Source organism: Agelaius tricolor, unplaced genomic scaffold (genome assembly GCF_023055355.1).
Source record: "Agelaius tricolor isolate 1412-34295 unplaced genomic scaffold, bAgeTri1.0.p SCAF_1, whole genome shotgun sequence".
NCBI classification, from domain to species: Eukaryota; Metazoa; Chordata; class Aves; order Passeriformes; family Icteridae; genus Agelaius; species Agelaius tricolor.
The window spans coordinates 61,239,306-61,247,181 of NW_027269261.1; positions in this window are offsets into that span (position 1 = coordinate 61,239,306).

Here is a 7,876-nt window from a genome sequence, read left to right on the forward strand (position 1 = left end):
ACAGCAGTAAAAAGGAGCTCATAATTAAGTATTTGCAGAATTGGTGCCTAAGCAAAATATATTATCGTTGTTTTATTATGAGCAATGATGAGACTTCTCACACCCCTTCAGCTCAAATGGCATTGCATATAGGCTGTAGTTTTCATCAATAAACATATGTTCATTAGAAACTAATTACAGAAAACAGTATTAACCTAATCGTAATAATTAGTGATAACACACATTTTAACTCTTCTAAAACACAGATGCAAAAAATAGTAAAGGATGGGAAAATTCCTACTTTCCACCAGTGAACTCTTACTTGAAGAAATTTGTGTGTTAGAAACAAAGAATAAACTATAACTGAAGTCATTCAGAGCTTTTTTGAAAATTATTTCCCAATGTTCCCAATGTTGAATGTTGTTGAAATGTTTTAAGTCAGACAGTTGCCAAAGAACTAGATTATTCTATTGTAGCATTAAATTAGCTGGGCTCTGCAGAAGATACTCAAAGAATGGTGCAATTTGGTGTTCTTTCAAACTCTTTAGGATGCTTGACCTGTACTGATTATTCTTCAGATGATATTGATGTTTTGGGGGATGGTATTACATACCCTGTTAAGAAAATACATTTCTAAAATTACAACTTAACTAATTATGTGCCATTATTTTATTTATGCTTGAAAGACTTTGTCCCTTTCCTCTGAAAATCTTAAAGGGAAACACAGTCATAGGTGTGACTGTAAGAGTGTAGCCCCTTACAGAAAATGGTAACACAGGTGGAAAAGCTCCTTGAAGGATGTATATTGGAAGTAGTAACTGAAACCAAGGATTTGAAACAGCACATAGCTGCCTAATTGGATCAAATGGATAACTATTTGATTAAAATAAAAGGACATATGAAATTAATAAAGGTACCTTCTGTTCTCTGTCTCTTCTTCAATCCTTGCCCTAATCATAGTGTGTCAGCTCGTGATGTATAATAAACCCATTATTTTGTCAATAAAAATTTATTGAGTAAAAATAGATTAAACATCATTCACATATGCTCTTTAAACATTAGTTCTGTTGCCATTTTATTTAATACTAGAATTCCATCTGTATTCCAAAGGCAGAGAATTTCGAACACTTGTTTTCTATATGTAAGTATGGCATTTAATATGATTTTGGCAGTATGTTTAATGACAGATTTTGGAGTAGCTAAATTTGGTCTCTCTCTGAGTATTCTTGTAACTCGTTGAATAGGTGTTTGTGCTGTAGCCAAATACTGATTATTTTTCTAAGAGCATGTGCACGAACATCCATATACATGGCTTCCAAAATCCAAATCTTGAGTACCATTTAAGGGGGTGAGAGTAAAGTAATGTACATTTTCCATTCAGTTTGCATATTGGGTTTGTGTGATCTAATGGCTCCTCAGCAAGTATCTACATAAACCAAGAAAAAGAGAATCATTATTTATATTTTTCCAAATAATTTGACATTTCCAAGATCTTGATTTCTATGATACAGCTTAACATGCCTTAAAGATAGCCCTGTTAATCAAAAATAGCCTGCATGGGACTTTTTATCGCACTTCTAATAACCTGTGCAGCTCATTGTGTGACCTTTCTCACCAGTGACAGTCCTCAGTCTGTCATGTGATTCTTCCCCAACGTGGAGGACAGAAAAGAGGGTTTGAGGGAAATCACCAGGGAAAAAAGATTGTATATATTATGTAAAGCTCTAAGCCAGGAAAATGGATGTCTGAAAGCTTTAAGAAGTTGGGAAGGAAGAGAGAAGGTGTATGTGGTTATTTACCAGTTGAAGCAAGCATATTGTGGTCCATGGTGATTCCAGCAGTACTGTCTCCCTGTCCAGAGAACTTGATGTCCACACTGATGTTAAGAAATAATGACTGACTTATTATCAATACAATCAACTGATTTTGCCACTCATCCAGAATATTTATCAAAGTTGATTCAAATGTCATGCTAAACTGGACAGCCACTAATACCTCCTAGCTTTCAGATCTGTGTGCCTGCCTGACTGCATCCCAACTCCCTACCAGAGTGGGGCTTGGGTGGGCAACAGTCTTTTTTTCCTGGGAAGAAAACTTGAGCATGAGTACTTGAAAGAAACTGCAGTGTTTTCTAGAGAGGTTTCAGCCCAACGTGCCCTGGATGTAGGTGTAGGTGCAGCCTGGGAGAGCTTGTATCTGGAGACATTGATGAAGCCTTTGAAAATTCCTGCTTTCATAAAGTTGCAAGACTACAGAGCTTTCCAGAGTTGGTCTTCATCCTAAGGAAATTCAAAGGCAGATAGGGAAGTTATGGGTTTGTCAGTTCAGGAATGAATCCAGAGCCATGTTGTATATTAAGTGTTTGGGGAGCATTGGGCCAGAATAATGAGTTGTAAAAGCAGAAAAAGTAATTTGCAAGAGTGAGTCAAATGCAAATTAGGAATATTGATGAGGACTCTTGAACCAGAAGAAGGCTGAAGTTAGAAGCTTGGACATGTCAGTTGGATTTTAGGGGAGGGCTTGGAGCACTGGCAGATCTTAAGTGAGTTGAAGGAAGCAGGAGGTGGCCCCAGAGACAAGAGGTATGAAGTTACAGCGGAGAATTGTGTGGTCTGGAATGGATGACAGGCCAAAAGAAATGGGTAAGAACAAAGGTCCTGAGGGAGAGGAAAGGAAGGGGTCGTAGGAAAAGAGACACACCACAGAGGAGAAGTGGTATGGAAAGGGACAGAGTGTAAATGGGTCAAGAAGAGAAAGGGGGAAGAACGGAGGGAGCCTGTACCAGGCAAAGCTGGAAGTAACAGGAGGTTTGCAGACTTTAAACATGGAGTTTCCTAGATGTAGTTTTAAGGGATAATAATGAGCAATATCGTGGTTATGAGTGGGTAAGAGGGTAACCACCACACAGCTTTTTTTGGCACAGAACTGTATTCCTGCATGCTCTTTCCTAAGGTATGTGGGCACACTCTGCATATGAGGGCCATTATTGTTTCCCTTAGTAGAAGGCTTTGACTCCAACTGCGCATAAGATTATAACAGCCTTGCAGCAGAGCATTCCTTTGGACACTCTGTTCAGGCTGGATACTCCAGACCTGTCATCCAAAAGCTAGTAGTCACTCTGAGAGCTAAGGCTGTATTTTTAATATGCACAAAGAAGGCGAGTTGATGAGGCAGCACAGAATAAACATCACTCTTGGGAACAGAAGCCGAATGAGAAAGGGTTGCAGTCTTCACTTCTTAGGTGGAAAACAATTCTGTTGAAATAGGCCACAAAAGCAGGGGTTATTTTAATAATTGTTTGTAGAATTTTTAGATCTATAACTGCTGCTGAAAAATATCTGGAAGTGAATAAATAGCTCATCCTGTGGGTCTGCTTGGACGGCAAAGCCTGACAGCATGGGGAAAAGAGGAGGAAGTCCCATCCAAGGTCCTAAAAACACAATGGCAGGGTGAGAACTTGCTCTAACTTGCTCTCCCTGGAGAGCAATAGAACAGTTTTCAGAGCAACATGTGTCAGACTTAGTGACTCACAGCCACATGTGGACATTCCTAGTAAAATATAAATTGGTCCAGCAGTAGATGAAGAGGAAAGAATCCCAAATATTACTTGTATTAGACATAAGAGCAAATGACTCAAAGTATGCGTGCAGACTATTATTTATTTTCAAAACTTTTTATCTATTAGTGTGTTCAAACAAGTAAATGACACCCTTTTTTCTGTATTTTTTAGTATTGGTGGTGTCAGATTGCAAATACCAGGCAATACATGCTTGACGTATGTGGGATAATGCAGAGGTTTTCTCTGAGCAAACAGATCTCTCCTTGTGGAGGCTAATGCAAAAACCTGATGCCAACAGTTAAAGGTAGTAGAAGGAAACAAGAAATGCAGCAAACATTGAACAAAGCTTTTTTGGACGTTGATAAGAGGTTTTCCTTACCTGAGAATTCAGAATTATGATTGCAGCAGAACAGGTATCCACTAGGCCTGCCAAACATGACTGCAATTAAAGCAACAGACAAAGCATCTCCTGTTTGCTGTGAGGTCCAACAACCCACATAGAACAACAAGAAGTGAGTCCTTTATAACATTTTTCCAGTGCTGTTATGTCATGTGGACACACAGCAACAGCATTCCCCTCTTTGACAAGCAACAGAGAATATTAAGGGAGCCTGTGTCTGCAACTGACAACGAATGGACTATTCAGATTCTGAGAAATTTATATTCCATTGCCAATGATCCTGAGTCATCAGGCTTTGTGGAGTCAACTTATACATTTCCTGTGCTGGCATAGTGGGCATTGTGCTCTCATTGATCTATATATGTAAGTGAATATGTAAATGTAAATGTAAATAGTAGCTTCAGTCAGTAAAAGGGAGTTTTTGTTCTGGACTTTAAAGCTATGTGCTACCTCCTCATGCTAGGAAATCAATCTGGCAAAATCTCATTTATTATCTAGAAAATAATGACGAGTGCGAACTAATATTCTTAGTAAAATAATTGCAGACAATAGTAAGAGGTGGGAGTACCTGTTTGCTGTAGAATTCAAGGTTCGACAAACACATTTCAATGGAGAACTCGGTCTCCTGGCTACCACAACAAAGCAGGCAGGATATTCTTTTTGCTTTGAGCACAGAGCTGTATACGTTAGTAGTCTGTGCAGGCTGATGCCTATTTGTGGAAGAACCAACTCATGTTGGTTTACATTTGCAGTTTCCCACAACATGATTTGATTTCAATATCCACTGATAACAGAGCTGATGCATGCTCTTAAGTGTTCAAGAGGAACTGAACTTCAGAAAAGATACTTTTGCTGAAACGAGTTCATTTTCACATGTTCCAAGATAAGCTTCACGTGGCACTGTACATCAAGCCCTCCTAGCTTCTTACCCCCCAGGGAATTCTTGCAAATCGAAATCCTCTGTGCCTTAAATTTTAGAAAGAAAATGATGCAGCATGGGAACATCAACTGTATAGTCATTAATATCATTAGAGTACTGTACTGGGAAGCACATCTGCCCTTCTTTACATAACTTCCAAATATATAAACTGAAAAAATGAAGTTTAAACTGAGGGACTTTCAGATTTGCAGTGCACAAATGCTGCATTAGGGGGTGTTGATGAGTTCTCAGGGAACATTTAAAAGTTCCAAGAAAACACAGAAGACTTTAGGATCATTGGCTAAAAATGGATGACAGACCTTTCTGGCTCCAAAGAGAAAGTCTCTTGCCTTCTCCCCACTCATCCAGGGATGCACGGATGCAAGTAGCAGTTTCATTTGTTCATCCTGAAAGCACCATGCATATTCTTCACCTTACAGAAATAATTACAGTGATGGTGTAGTGTAAGTTTACTGTAGGCACAAATCTCACCTGGAGCTGTTATCAATGGCTAGCTTATGGCATTGCTTTTATGTGCTGAGTTGGGAGCTAAGGCTTTAGAGAAAGCCAGTGGAGTCAAGAATGTCCTTTAGAGTGGGACACAAAGATGTACATGAGAGGTTTATTGCTTTTATTAAATGTTCAGTGAATTCAGTTATGCACCTAACATTACAGCCTATGTGAATATCTGAATTGCAATTCTCAGTTCAGAAATATTGGTCAAAAACTGTCTCCTACATGATGATGATATCTTTCCATTCATAATATTTCTGACTTCTCTTTTGGATGTGATAGTTGTAAGCATCAATCCAATGAAAAGGAGATACCACCTAAATATATCTTAATGAGCAAGAATAGTATTTACTCTCTCTCTCTCTCTCTAGATGTATATTTATTTATTTATTTATTTATATTAAACTACTTAATCTTTTGGTAACTAGTAGGATTGTTCTTCTCTATGGAATGTAAGCCAAGTTTCAGCTGGGGAAAAATAATTGCATTACATAAGCACACATAAAAATAGACTGACCCACATCTTTAACAACAAGATCATATTATAATAAAATGCTATTTCTTGTATCATTTCCTGAAGGCAGAAATCACCTATATAAATGGACTTGTATAAGGAAAGCCATGTCATATTTGGCTTATATGCTGGTTTACATTCATGTGAGCCAAAACATGAACTGTTTCTCTTTTGGTGCAGTTCTGTTCTGTAGTGAAGATGGGTATTCAGGCCTGTGTATCATGATTTGCATTAGTATCAGAAGATTGGTATAAGATCACATGGTCCGAGAAGAAGAAGAAGCTGCATGCAAAAAATACTATGCAAAATTAAGATTTTTTTTTTTTCTTTTTTTTAAATTTCTGGAATAGGCCACAGTGCTGTACAGTTTTGTTTAGGTTACTACAACCCATCAGAATAAGGCTCTACTAAGCACAGTTCTGCACACATCAGGGAATCAGCAGCTGCAGATTTAAATAGGATAAGAAACATTATATAAACTTACTGCACATGCTGGTTCTCCTGTTGTAGTAGTTAATATGTCAAGACATGCTTATAGAAACAGACACATGCATATGTGCATGGCAGACAAGGTAGGTGCTCGCCTGGAATTCAAACCAATGTGTATTTACAACTGCTGTTGCCACCCCTCTCTTGCACAGCTTGCAAATTCACAAGCTGACACAGTATATTCCAAATATTTTAAGTTGTAGTTCTCTTCAAAGCTAAAAGATGGAAGTATAACATGGTAATTGTGAATATTTAATACTTTAAAATTCTCACAGGCTAGTATCATCAAGCAATATCTGTTCCTAAACCAACAGACTATGTACAACAAGAACACCTTTCTTTAACTATAGCTGGCATTACTGGTGCTCAAAGCCAACTTACGAATCCTTAATGCTTAGTTAACTCAGAATTATTCTTCTTCACAGTAAGAGCATGATATACTCCAAGGTAATGAATATTTCCATACCAATTTCTATTTTAAATTCTTAATTTTATTGTCTATAGCATTTATTTTTATTTATTAATGTCACAAGAATTCTTTCATAACAGAGAAATTCTCTCCACTATTCTTTCATAACTGCTCCCTAATATTCTAACAGGTGAAAAATAAATGTTGGTAGAAGCTAAGTGTGGAAAATTTCAGCCTAAAATACTTCTTTAAGTAATGAGTCACTGAAAACAGGGATTTAGAATGAAAACCATTTCTAACCTTGTTGCATTTGCCTTCTTCTAGCTCAAATATAGAGTTCACAATACGAAGGCTGTGTGTTTATGTTTCTGCAGCCTAGACCTGGTTGCTTAACCAATAACACATAAATCTAACCAGTCAAGTACAGCATAGAAAGTGCAAAAACTGGGGGTTTTTTACACTGCTTAGCTTCTCTGCATTAACACAGGTGTAAAAGTAGCCACTTGAGGCAAACTGAGGCTCCAGTCTCTACTTGACCTTAGCTGAGAGAGTTTAATTTCAGTGTGCATTTACTCAAACTTATTTCAGCTGACTGTTAATAAGAGCCAAACCCAGCAATTCTCCATGGTGTAGAACCACATCTCTTTAAACTAACCAAGAGCACACGGTAATCTTGCACTGGTACCATCCAAACAACTTTTTTCTTGCTTCTGTTCCAAAGTGGACTGAATTAAAAAACAATTTTACATCAGAAATTTGCCGTAGTTCGTAGTTCAAGATCAGTAAGGTATTTAGCAGATCAGTTCTGCATAACAACTGATGATTAGTCCTGCTAGCACATAAGATCAGATAGATTGGGAAATCACACCAGTATTTCAGGGGCTTAGTGGGTTAGATAGCAATATTTAAACTAAGTGCAACACTACAGTCAGTAGGGCACTGATCCCTCAAACAATGTGACTGCCTTATTCTCTATGTATCTGTGTGAGATTGCAATGGTGTGGGTTTTATATATGTTTTTACAATTAAAATAAAATTTAGAAGATAAAATGCACTTCCAAATCCACTCAGTGACTGGTCAGTCAAAAGCCCAC